General features: G+C 41.8%; 1 long non-coding RNA gene and 1 pseudogene across 4 annotated transcripts in view; one reads left to right on the plus strand and one right to left on the minus strand.

The window, feature by feature from the left end:
- Positions 1 to 13,794, plus strand: part of Gm35240 — an 85,675-nt gene that overhangs the window by 58,961 nt on the left and 12,920 nt on the right. The window lies entirely within an intron of this gene.
- Gm4864 (predicted gene 4864) lies at positions 10,483 to 12,355 on the minus strand (annotated as a pseudogene).

A 13,794-nucleotide genomic window follows, 5' to 3' on the forward strand; every position in this document is an offset into this window, starting at 1 on the left:
TCCCCTGGCATTTACTGCTGGACTGGGATCCTACTGACCTACCTGTTACTGACTTCACTTCATTCTTCCCTGCCTGGTGTGCAGCAGTGTCCAGATACCCCAAGGGAAAAAGGGAAAAAATGGAACCACACGTTTCAACCAAACCACAAAAGCACCAACAGTAAGCTACAACTCTTGTGTTTAACTTTCTTTCTTTCTTTCTTTCTTTCTTTCTTTCTTTCTTTCTTTCTTTCTTTCTTTCTTTCTTTCTTTCTTTCTTTCTTTCTTCCTTCCTTCCTTCCTTCCTTCCTTCCTTTCTTTCTTTCTTTCTTTCTTTCTTTCCTTCTCTCTCTCTCTCCCTCCCTCCCCTTCCTTCTTTTCTTTCTTTTTTGCTTGCGTGCGTGCGTGTGTGTGTGTGTGTGTGTGTGTGTGTGTGTGTGTGTGTGTGTTTGAGACAGGGTTTCTCTGTGTAGCCCTGGCTGTCCTGGAACTCACTCTGTAGACCAGGCTGGCCTCGAACTCAGAAATCTGCCTGCCTCTGCCTCCCAAGTGCTGGGATTAAGGGCACGTACCACCACTGCCTGGCAATGTGTTCTAATTTCTAATGATATTGACACCTGTCTCTCCTTAAACTTCTTCTCCGGTCTTTGACAAATCTCAAAGGCAGGAGGAAATCATATTAAAACCAAACATTAGAAACTACTGCTTTCAGATAAAACCACTATTTTCTCTCAAAAATTCAAGACTCTTATGCACTTGGATTTCTTTAGCATCACTTCTCTGAAGAGTAACTGTCACTGCACATATTAATTATAACTTTTAGCCAAAGTAACTAACTTGTCAGTCAGAGAGAACGGTGGAAAGGATGGGGGAATTGGATAAATTGAGAACTTTATGCTATCTACTAGATTTATGGTAGATTAGAAAAAGCTCGCAAATTTGTTCCTACAGTCATGTACTTTACATGTTTTAAAATGGCAAGATTAAACACATCTATTACCTACACCAATGGGTATAGAACTTCTCAAGCAAGCAATTAACTATTCATGGTATTCTGACTTAGAATTTAATCTAGGCCATCAATGACTATCTTTTAACTCAAGATAAGTTCAGTTTTAAGCTACTTAGGGAACCAACCCCAAGCCTTATCGCCTACATGCTAGGCGTGCACTCCACCACTCCACCACAGTCTCAGCTCCCATTTAAGGGTCCCGGAAATTATCTTCAAGTTGACATGCTATGAACACATACTTATGCTTGTGCAAGGGGTGTGTCTCAGAGGTAGAATTCCTGTCTAACATGCACAAAGCCCTAGGTTCTATCCTCAACACTGAAAAGATTTGAAATAAAGTTATGAAAATCACGCTTCAATTTCACTGAACATGCATTTATATCATGCAAGATTAATGCCGTTTTATTTGATCAGCAACCTGATAATTATAGAAAAAACTCAAGTAGAATAAATGTATGCTTTGATTATATTCAGCACAGACAAATCAAAGAAGACATAATAATGTTTTAATAAGCTGAATATTAAACTAGTTTTATTTGGTGAAAGTTTATCTTGATTATGTGAATATGGATTTTTAAATGTGTTTCTGAGTTAATTTCCATGGGAAGTTTCTTTTTTATTTTTTTATTTTTTTGTGGTACATTTAAAGTACTAGAAACCCTTTATTTATAAAAGTGTAAGAATGATGACCACTGTAAGCACTCACCACTCTAGTGGATCACTGTAGGGACTCTTGGACATATGTCTTTATTTATTGTGCTCTTGATGGGTAGGGAAGCACTTCACTTTCACAGAGGTAAGGGCCAGGCACAAAGCCACCCAGGAGAGCTTAGAGCTTCAAGGCTGCAAGCTTAGCTTCAGGTACCTAAACACAAAATTCTCTCTTGTCACAACACCAAAAACTGATGCACCTCCCTCCCGGTGGGGGAAAAACTCTGAGCTCAAAATAGGCAAACAGACAAGTAAGAGAAGCTGGCCAGATTCTCCCGGTATCGTCTTGTTACTTAACAGAAAACAGATTCCTGTGCTCTCGAATGATCAGACCATAAACCAAACTCCTAATATGCCACTACCATATCTGAGTAACTGCTCAGTCAATACACAAAGAACAGACAAGCCAATGAAACAACACGAAAACAGCGGGGGCGAGGAGATGACCAGAGAACTGTTAATCAAGCCCCTGGGCTACCTAAAATTCATTTCTCTTAAAAACTTTATGCCTGTTTTTCCCACCCCATATCCTGTTTTTTGTTTTGAGTTAAGAATTTACAGCTTGGAGCTCAGCTGTCAGGGCAAATATTGTCAGGTGACTTCATTAGGCACAATGGTGGAAGACTTCTTAAGCCCTTCAAGAATAATTTTCCAAAGAAGGAAACATGAACTGTAACACAGATACAAAGTGAACGAACATTCATAATCTAATTTAACTTAATAAAAAGCTGGTGGGATGTTTTAAGTGTTAAGAAGAGGGTAGAAAGATAGAAACAGGCATATAGGCATATATAGGGGAGATTTAAAAGAAAAGTTTCGTATACTCCTAGTGTCATTAACTGGGTCTTTGTGACAAGAGACAGATTAACAGGGAAAAAAGTAAGTACTTTTATTTTGTTGGGGAATGTGTTCTGGTTTACTTTACATACAGAATCCATCACTAAGAAATGAATGAAAAACACAGCGGAAAAAAAAAAAGACAGGGTTTCTCTGTGTATCCCTGACTGTCTTGGAGCTCACTCTGTAGTCCAGGCTGTCCTCGAACTTACAGAGATCTCCCTACCTCTGCCTCCTGAATGCTGGGTTTAATACCTGGCTGTCTTAATGAAATGCTTGCTGTATGAAGACTGGGGGTTTGTCGAACAAATGACAGAGAGCAGGGAGACCGGTGAGGACTTGGCAGCATCTGTTCAGGTTTCCCTATGTGTTTTTCATCTTCAAAAAGAAAAATGTTCATCTGGGGACTCTCACATGAGCTTTATGCCCATGCCAGGGCAAAGGTCAGAGAGACGTGTACACACTTTTGTTCAGATCTCTTCAGTCCTAAGTGTCTGACATGCCATGGTGCCATACTTTGGAGTGACATGTTCTAAACCCTGTCACTTATATGAGTTTACAAAAATAAATATAAAATCTGCTTCTTTCATAGAGTGAGTGGAAGGGGAAGTAAATTGTCTCTCCACCCAATGGGATGGGGATGAAGTTTCCTGTTTATAAGCTGGAATGATTTGCATTGCTATCTGCTATCCACAGTTTACAGAGTTGTAAAACAACTCAAAGACAGTAAAAGGTGCAGACCTCGTAGATCAGAATTCCTGAAGGGCACGCTTTAGACAGAATATAAATTTCCATTTGTGATATATTATAATCTCTCTTCTTATTCTGCCTCATTTCAGTCTTTCCCATACAAAGCTCAAAAGAATGAAAAAAAAAATATAGCACAAATTGTTTTAGAGTTTTTATAGTGGGCTGCCGGTGTGCCTTATGAAGTTTGATTTGATGACGTGACTCCTGAAGTGGGTGCCTAGGATCTATGAAGGTTGCTCTGATGTCTGGCAGGTGCTACTGTTCTGTTAAGACATATGTTAAGGGTAGGGTTCACTGAGAAGAGAACCAAAATCCAAATGAATAAATAAAATAAAATTATTAACATGCCATCAGGAAAGTGAATTGAGTCAAAAAGAAGAGCAGGATGCCAAGGGAATGTGTGTAAATGAGAATATCAGAGGCACTGTTGGTTAGGGAATGTGTGTAAATGAGAGTATCAGAGGCACTGTTGGTTAGGGATTGTGTGTAAATGAGAGTATCAGAGGCACTGTTGGTTAGGGAATGTCTGTAAATGAGAGTATCAGTGGCCCTGTTGGTTAGGGAATGTCTATAAATGAGAGTATCAGTGGCACTGTTGGTTGCTGACTCACCCCTGCTTGATTGAGATCAGCTACCTAGTTTTTGATTTTTAGTTAATGGAGATGCCCAAGACATGTAGGAAAAGTAGACTCCTCTTCTAGCCTATGGTCCAAGCTCACAATGGCAGTTCCTTTCTTCATGCCTTTCTGTAGTTATCATAGAAATTGGGGCTTTGTTGTTGTTTTGGTTTTTTTTTTTTTTTTTTGGTATTGTTTCTCTTTTTGGTTATTGTGTACTTCTGGTATTGCCAACCTCCAGTAATTTTTTCAAGTAACTTATTTTCAGTTATGAAAATACCCATGTAATGAAAAGCATAGAAGACAAAAGTAAGGAATAGCTTTTAATAAAACAAGTAGATATAGTTATTACCCATTTGATAATATGAGCACACTCACATTCTTCCACATGTAAATTTTACCCGAGAGTAGCCCCTTCCTTATTCCTGAAGGTGACTACAGTGTGATGTATAATGCCACCGAGTCCCCCTCCTTTACTTGGTTATGAGCTTTTGTTTCATGAAATGTTGTGCTTTTGAGATTCATTCATTTCATGCTGCAAAACAAAACCCCATAATTTACTAACTTTCATTAATAAATGGCAGGACTCTCAAAATTTTTTTACAGACCTTTACACCATCAAAAATGATTGCAAACCACAAATCAAAAGAAACTAAAATGACAATTTAAAAAATAATTTAACATGCTAGAAATAATAGTAATAACCCAAAGTTATGTTAATGAGAATTACAGTTCTATTCCTATGTATATATACAGAAGAATTAAGATCAGAAACTCAGGGGCTGGCGAGATGGCTCGGTGGTTAAGAGCACCAACTGCTCTTCCAAAGGTTCTGAGTTCAAATCCCAGAAACCACATGGTGGCTCACAACCATCTGTAATGAGATCTGACGCCCTCTTCTAGTACATCTGAAGACAGCTACAGTGTACTTACATATAATAATAAATAAATGTTAAAAAAAAGATCAGAAATTCAAACAGGTCCTTTATAAGCCATTTTTTTCACAGCAACCAAAAGATGACAACAATCCAAATGTCCATGAACCCAGTTCCAAATATCATAAAAATATGAAACATGCCCACTGTGTATTGTTATTCAGCTGCACAAAGGAATACACCTCTGACACATCTTTCAACATGAGTGAACCTGGAAAACATGCTGTGCACAATATGCCAGGCTAAGGGGATAACCGTTATATAATTGTACTACATGAAGTGTCTAGATAGGAAAATTCATAAAGGCAATCAGTAGATCTGACGTCCTCAGGAGCCGGGCAAGGGCAGGGAGCTATTGCTGGAAGGGTTTGTGGCAATTATGTATGATGCTATAGCTAATTCTGTTGAATCATATACTTAAATATTGTTTGGATGGAAAGTTTTCTTTTCTGTTAATTTTAGCACAATCAAATCCATATACAAAAAGATCATAAATATGCTCAAACCAATGCATGCTAATGCAGTGGGTCTCAACCTTCCTAACACTGTGACCCTTCAACACAGTTTCTCATGTTGTGGTGACCCCCAACCATAAAATTATTTTTGATACTATCTTATAGCTGTAATTTTTCTACTATTTTGGATTATAATGTAAATATCGCCTATTTCTGATGGTCTTAGGCAACTCTTATGAAAGGGCTATTTGACCCCCAAAGGGTCTTAACCCACAGGTTGAAAGCCCCTGTGCTAATGTAAGCTTTGTGGTCAGCATTTGTATTTCTCCCATCATTTCCTATGTTGAAGTCTTGACCTCCAAAGTGAGGCTGGGCCTTTGGTGGGTGGCTAGATCACAGGTATATTATTTGTTACTTTTCTGTTGCTGTGCTAAAACATGTGGCCAAGGTAACCTATAGCCGTGGAACCTATCTAGATACATAGAGAGTTCTATATAGAACCCACCTGACCTTCTACGCTGACTATAGGGTCCCAAGAATCTAGTCTCACTTTAAGAAGAATTCAGACATGTAGCCAAGGCTCTTGCTTCAGTGCTACCAACTGCATTTCTCCTGGTTGCTGCTAGCAACATGGCTGAGTGTCTACTGCATGGGGATGAGTACAGGCGGTTTAGCTAACAACTGTAGAAGTGTGCAGTTATAGATCTACGCCCGGGCAAACAGAAGACAGGAGAAACGAGGGTTTCACAAACATACTAGGAAGCGTTCTGCATAAGCTCAAGAGTGCTTTTTCAGCTGAGGACCCCACAATGCTATGTGAAAGAATCTGCCTCACTATCACTGTGCAGCTGGAAACATCAGCAGGAAACCGTCCTCACTGAGAACTTGAACTCCAGGTTTTGGGGGTTGATCTCTGGTGACCTTCAAGTCCAAACTTAAGTGTTTGCACGTGTTAAGTGGGTTTTCCTCCCTTTCTCAAGCTTCAACTGAATGTGTACTATACACCAAGCACCACGGGCTTTGATCTATCAGCGCTCAGGGAGGAACGGTACAGAAAGCATATCGAGGGGAAGAGTTTTATAACCTCAGCTTCTCAGCTGCAGGCAATCTAATAAATAGACACGGGTGATACGGCAGCAAGACAAGTAGGCGTCCCAGAATTGTCACTTCCATTTCTCTTCCAGCACTGGTTGCTGTAAAACAGGGGTTGGCAAACTACAGCCCGTGGCCAGAGCTTGACTCAAACAAATCCAGCCCACGGCCAGTTTCAGTTCACTGTCTTTTTATTTAATAAATAAAGTTGTTTTTTAAATGCAGCTACACTTATTTGTTTGTATATGATCTACGATTGTTTTCATCCTAGCGTCCTGGGTTTTGCATATCTGGGTTTGGCAGAGTTGAATAACTGAACAGCAACTGCATGGCTTTCAAACTTTAAAATATTTAGTTTCTGGCTCTTCATGGGAAATTTTCACCAACTCATGGGATGGACTCACATCCAAGGACAAAAGATTCCAGTGTGCTGCCTGGAAAGTCCTGGAAGTAAACTTTTGTGAGTAGGGATGGTTAGGCAGGAGATACTGGGGCCATGCAAAGAGTGGGTGTTTGGAGACTGAGCCTTGGAAAGCTCTCATGTGCACTGCCATTAGGGTGGCTCAGGCTCTCCAGCTGCACACACAAGGAGGATACATACTGGCAAAGAGCAAAGGCAAAGCTGGTTCAGTCTACATCTGACTTTCCTGACTACCGGGCTGAGTATGGAAACGGTGAGTAAATATCATGGGTCTGTTCCCCCAGATGCACCAGGTAGGCATATTTCATTTGATGGACAACTACCTACATGAATGGATTATATAACAAAGTGTTGAATGAAAAAGTCAGAGGCAGAATGAGATCTATGATGCTGAACTGTTTTGTGAATTAAAATTTATGCACTAAATCACTTGCTTGTATTTTACTACAGCACTCAGAAGCAAGAAGATATATAGTCAGTTCTTCCTATCTGGGTTTTGCAACCATAGATTCAACCTATTATATTATGGCTGTATGTGCTGAACATGTATAGCCATTTTTGTTACTCTCCAGCAATACAACAGCTATTTACATAGCATTTACATTGTATTAATCCTATAAGCAATGTAGAAATGATTTAACTTTACAGGAAGATATGCGTATGCTATCTGACAAATACTTGCCATTTAATAGAAAAGGCTTGAACATTTGTCAATTTTACACCCAAAGAATTTCATAGAGTCAATCCCTCATGGATACCAAAGGGTGACTGTGCATTAATCACAATGCGATTGCCTTGTGAGGGACAAAACAAACAAACAAACAAACAAACAAACAAACAAACAGAAAGTGGCTTTGAGAAATAAGAATGGACCAACCAATAGATAAGACAGTGCAGAGACTTATGTGGACAGATGGTTATGTGCTATGAGCTGAGGCATTTAACTGACTTAGCCCTCGGCATCTGAAGTCAAGGACCACAAAGTAACAGCTGAAAGGAGAGGAAAGGAAGGAAGGAAGGAAGGAGGGAGGGAGGGAGGGAGGGACGGAGGGAGAGAGGGAGGAAGGGAGGGAGGGAAGGAGGGAAGGGAGGGAGGGAGGATGGGAGGAAGGAAGGAAGGCTGGATTACCAGAGGGACTCTGCTTCTGTTATGGCTTTCAGAGTTAAATAGGTTTATGACCAGTTGATGACCTTCAGGGAATCAGGTTCCAAATAACCTATTGTATTAGCGGAGACAGCGGTAGTGGTTTCCTGTGTGTGTGTGTGTGTGTGTGTGTGTGTGTGTGTGTGTGTGTGTATTGTGTATGAAAGAGATAGAGACAGAGATACACACAGAAAGACAGAGAGAGATGGAGTGTCTGTGAGTGTGTGAGAGATGGAGACAGGCAGAAACACACACACAGAGACAGTGACTATGTGTGCGTGTGTGTGAGTGTGTGTGTGTGTGTGTGTGTGAGAGAGAGAGAGAGAGAGAGAGAGAGAGAGAGAGTCTAAGTCAAATAAAATATAGTCCTGTCCAGGGCTAGGTAGAATGTGTCAGACAGAAGAGTTGAAGTTGACACCCTTGTTGGGATCCACAGCTCTGTCAGGAAGCTGCTTTCTTTGGCAATAGGCATAGCATATGTTATTGGGAAGAGGAGAGCGTCCACTCTTGGGACACCATGAGTCTCATACATCCTGGGACTTGAATTGAGTCTAGCCATTCTTGAGAGTTGCATCAGATTCCCACACTCAGTTCTGACCTGTCCTAGGACTTTGCAGAAGCCTTGGGCAACAACTGATTAAAGGATTTCAGAGCCAACATTGGATTCTTTAGACAAGTGTCCCCCACCCTCCATCTTGTACTTGATTTCCATAACTTGGGATGCTACTTGTTCTGACTGGGGATTGTGTGGCGAGCAAACGAGGCTCATATCTGAAAGAACCCTGCAGGTAAAATACCATGAGCCTCAGTCATTTCCACATCTTAGCAGTTCCTAGAAAACAATTTCTCCTTTCAATTTACTCCATTAGCCCAGTTTGGGCAGAAAGCAAAAAGGAAGCTGGTAAAGAAACCTCAAATAGCCAAATTATTCCAAAAGACTTGAGAGGACACAGTAGCTTTTATGTTATTTTACTTGTTTTCTTCAAAAGGAATACCTATTATTACACATAATTACATCCTTCAATCTCGAACATTAAATAAAAATTAAATCAGTCCTTTCCTATGGTTTTTAAACATACCTCTCGGGCAGCTCGATTTACAGCGGAGTTCTATCAGGCAGTCCCAGCTGCCAACACTGGCCCTTCATCTCTCCCTAAAACTTCAGCCTCGGATCCTAAGAAAAACTGAGCCATTTTAAAAGATCACAAGTCAGTGGAGTTTTTGTTATCAGAAACAAAAGACATGGAAAGCCATACTGGGAGAATCATTCCTGTTCTCCATGTTGCTATAGCCATAGATCAGAGCATCGCCCAGCCTTCTTTAGAGGGGCTGCTTCTTGCAGTAGGTCCTGGGCACTTGGACAAGGACCATGTGTGTGCAATGCACAGAGAGTGAGAGACTTTGGCACATTCACCCCTCCATGGGGCATCTTTATTAGAACCTCCCCTCAAGGCCTAGGGGTCTACATAGAAGAGGACGTGGAAAGACTGTCTGAGCCAAAAGTGATGGATGCCTCCAAGGGTATAGTGTATTTCAGATAAAACAGAACTGACAGACACAGGAATTCATAGAAACTGTGACAGTACACACAAGGCCTGTACAGACTCAAACCAGAAAAAAAATCCCAGCACTGAGAAGGGGAAGCAGACACACAAATCCTACCTCTAACCAAGAAGCTATTTGCAATTGATAGTTCCTAGGAAAGGGAAAGTCAGCTTTCTCCAGTGGAGTGTCACTGGGTGTATCAACTGCAATCCAGGGCAGGCCCCATGACCAGAAGTAGTTGGACAGTTGCCTTAGTGAGGGTTACTATTTCTGTGATAAAACATAGTTGGGCTCCCTTGGTCCTGGTTTGAGCCTTGAGGACAAACCAGAGCCTGGCTTGAGTTCTGAGACCTGTCTCAGTCACTTCTGTATCAGGGTGACTCAGCAAGACCTGTTTGGCCCTGTCTCTGCCCCACCATTGTTGATATAGAACTTTGCCATTGGCCCTGTCAGTCACTCCATACCCTCTGTTACCTTTCCCCACCTCTTATGTCATCTTACTCCAGCCAAAATCCCCCTCCCTATGTTCTGAACGTATATAAGCAAGAGGCTGATGTCATAAAGTTGAGTTCCTGCTTCAACAAGACTCCTGACTCGGTGTGTTTCTTTGGGGCCATTGACATTCGCCATCCCGTTCAGCCCCAGACAGACCCCGATGGGACCAGCATCTTTCTCCTACACCTGGACCTGCCAGCAAGAAGCCGGCAAAACACCATGACCAAAAGCAAGTTGTGGAAGAAAGGGCTTATTGGCTTTTTTCCACATTACTGTTCATCACCGGAGGACTTCATGACAGGAGCTCAAACAGGGTAGAGACTTGGAAGCAGGAGATGGTGCAGAGGTCATGGAAGTGTGCTACTTATTAGCCTATTTTTCTTTTTAATAGAAATGAGCTGCTTTATTACAAAGAGTTTCACAAGATGAAAATATCTCAAAAAGGAAGCTAGGCTATCAACCTCCACCTACAGAATTGGGGGAAGACAGGGCAATGTAAGTTTTTTTGTTTGCCCAAGATGGGTGGAAAGGTATAAACAGAACCAATCTAAAAATGGCTGCTATTACCCAAGCCTGAAAAGGGGTCCTAGGAGACCCAGACCCCTTCTAAAAAGTTTAACTGGGGCATCTTAGCAGAGCTCCCAAGCAGGCACTTGGCAGTCCAGGATTTTCTCTTGTGGTGGTTTTCTTTCCATGCAAACGGGGGCAGGATGGACAAGGTTGCTCTGGGAAGAACCCTCCTAGCATCACTGCCCTGTGCTCTGGTCCCTGGGGATGTTATAATTAATATATTTTATATAAATACACAGAAGAATAGAAAATATAAAATCTGAGAAGTTGAGGGAAAGTGAGGAACTTGGGGAGAAGATGGGGCTGCAGACCTTGCTCAGGCCAACTTGATCTCTTCTTTAACCCCTTTGGCTTCTGGCTTCTCCTCCTTGGTTTTCTCCTCTTCTGTGACTTCTTTTTTCTCTTCAGGAACTTTCTCTTTCTCATGCTCTGTTTTAACTCTTTTGGCATTTTTGAAGTTAGAAGAGTTCTTGCGACCACCTTCTCCCTCCTCATCTGAGTCTGAGAACTCTTCCTCAGAGGTAATGCGTTTGTCAGAGGAGCAGATGGAGATGCGTTTGTCAGGGTCTTCCTCATCCTCATCCCCACTCTCTTCTGGGATGGAATCCTCTGGTATGGCCTGCATCTGGACCCCAGGGGCATGGGGAAGCATCCTCAAGTTCTCAAAGAGACGCTGCTTGATCTTCTCCAGGTACTCATTAGTGTTCTGGTTAGTCATATTGGAAGGGCTGATGTGAAGCTTGAAATCTGGTCCATAGTATTCAAAGTAGTCATTGTACGGCAGCTCATTAGGGATCTCTGTATCCAGGGCCTCCAGGGCCACCAGGGCCACTGCTGTTCGTAAGTCCAGCACCGAGCGACATTTCCGGATGGTGTAGCCACCTCCTCCCAGCATCAGCATGGGCAAGTTGAAACTCTTCACGAACTCCACACACTTGTCGTGTCCTTTGATGGTCAGATTGAAGCAACCTAACCGAACCCCAGACAGGGAATCTGAGCCACACTGTAGGATCACTGCACTAGGCTGGAACATCTCCATTACTTTGGACATGACTGGCTTGAAGATGGCTTCATAGGACTCGTCGTCAATGCCGTCTCGCAGTGGGTAGTTCACAGCGTAGTACTTGCCTTTGCCAGCCCCGATGTCCCGTAGTTCCTGGGAGGTACTCTCCATATTTATGAAAGGACACAGTCATGACCCGGTCTGTAGTATAGAAGGCCTCTTCCACTTCATCGCCATGGTGAATATCAATGTCAATATAGAGCACCCTCTGGTGGTACTTTAGCAGTTCCAGGATGGCCAAGATGATGTCATCGACGTAACAGAAGCCAGATGCTTCAGACTTCTTTGCATGGTGCAGGCCCCCAGCCCAGTTCACAGCGATGTCCGTCTGCTGCTTATTAAGCTTCACAGCACTTGCGACAGAGCCTCCCGTGGACAACTGACAGAACTCAAACAAGCCATCAAATACCGGACAGTCCTCACCAACGTTGAATCTCTGCATCTGCTTGCTGTATTCAGACATGTTATCTGGGCGAATAGAACGCAGGAATTTAATGTAGTCATCACTGTGGTACTTGGTCATCTCCTCAGCATTGGCTTTGTGAGGACGGTAGATTTCCATTTTTCGGTAGAGATCATAGTTGAGCAGCAAATTGTGAGTCATGAGGATTCAGTGAGGCTTCATGGGGTGCCCTTGTCCATAATAGTAGTTTCCAACGTCCCGGTCGTAGTAGTAACAGACTTTCCTCTTGGTACCCTGAGTCTGCACCATCTTGCTCGCTGCCCGGCCCTCCTGTCAGTCTCTACTTACTAGCTTTGTTAGTATGGTTTGCCCAGCCTGCTTTCATAAAGAACTCAGGGCCACTAGTCCAGGGATGCACCACCCACAATGGGCTGGGAACTTCCCCATCAATCACTGATTAAGAAAATACTATTAAGCCGGGCATGGTAGCACATGCCTTTAATCCCAGCACTCCAGGAGGCAGAGGCAGGTGGATCTCTGAGTTCAAGGCCAGCCTGGTCTACAGAGTGATTCCAGGACAGCCAGGGCTACACAGAGAAACCCTGTCTCGTAAAACCAAAAAAGAAAATACTCTACAGGCTTGCCTACAGCCCAGTCTTATAAAGGTATTTTCTCAGTTGAGATTCTGAGATTCTCATCTCTCAAATGACTCTAGATTGTGTCCAGTTGACATAAAACTAGTCAGCCAACACACCAAACACAAAATGGACTTCATGCTTTTTTGTTTCTTTGTGTTTGTGTGTGTATGTACATGCATGGATGCTTTTTGTTTTGGTATTTTTGTTTTGTTTTAAAAATCTATTTATTTTTAATTTTTGTTTTGTTGTTTGTTGTCTTATAGTTTTTGAGAGGGAGAGGGAAGCAGGAAGGTAGGGAGAATCTGGTAGGAGTTTGGAGGAGGGGGAAGACTATAACAAAAATATATTGTATGAAAAGTGTTAAATAAAAAGTATGTTAATTCCAAAACGATTTGTTCTTGTTAGTCCAACTAAGATTGTATTTGAGAGAATACAAGAAATGTGCCAGTGTAATGTGTCTCTTATCAAATATATATGATCTAAAATGACCCTTTATTTAACAGTAATGATAAAATTATAATTAAGGTCCACCAAGAACATAAAATTTATCTCTGTACATATTCCCATGAATGTTGGCTCCATTATATTCACTTTTTTTTTCAGCATCAGGTTCAAAGAGCACACAGTTGTGTGTTCTGCTGTTTCCACACTTCTGCTTGGGTTTTGAAGATGACAGTTTAGTCTGCTGCCTGAACGAGTCCTGAACTCTTGGGTTAAGGAGGTTCACCTGCTCCAGTTTTCTGAGTATTTAAGGCAATAGGCACATGCCACGCCCTGTCTTAAGCAGAGGCAAGGGCGATTCTTAACAAATAATTAAATGTAGTATTACATCACTGGTACATTTTCATGTTGATAAAATTTCCTCAGTAATCAGATTTAAAAAGTATCAAATAAGATTCTGTCATAGGAATGCACCAAGACCTATTTATATTACATTTTTAATTTCGTTTACTTGAAATACCTTCTATTATAGGTCACATTTTCATAAGTATTCTTTCATGTAAATCTTTGGTAACATTGGTAATTGTTTCCTGGGATAGAGTCATGAACCTGCAATTACTTGGACGCAGCAGATTAACCCTTCAAAACCTTTTGATGTGTAGGTCCATGTTATCTTTTAGAAACGT

This window comes from Mus musculus, chromosome 12, assembly GCF_000001635.26.
Source record: "Mus musculus strain C57BL/6J chromosome 12, GRCm38.p6 C57BL/6J".
Classification (NCBI taxonomy): Eukaryota; Metazoa; Chordata; class Mammalia; order Rodentia; family Muridae; genus Mus; species Mus musculus.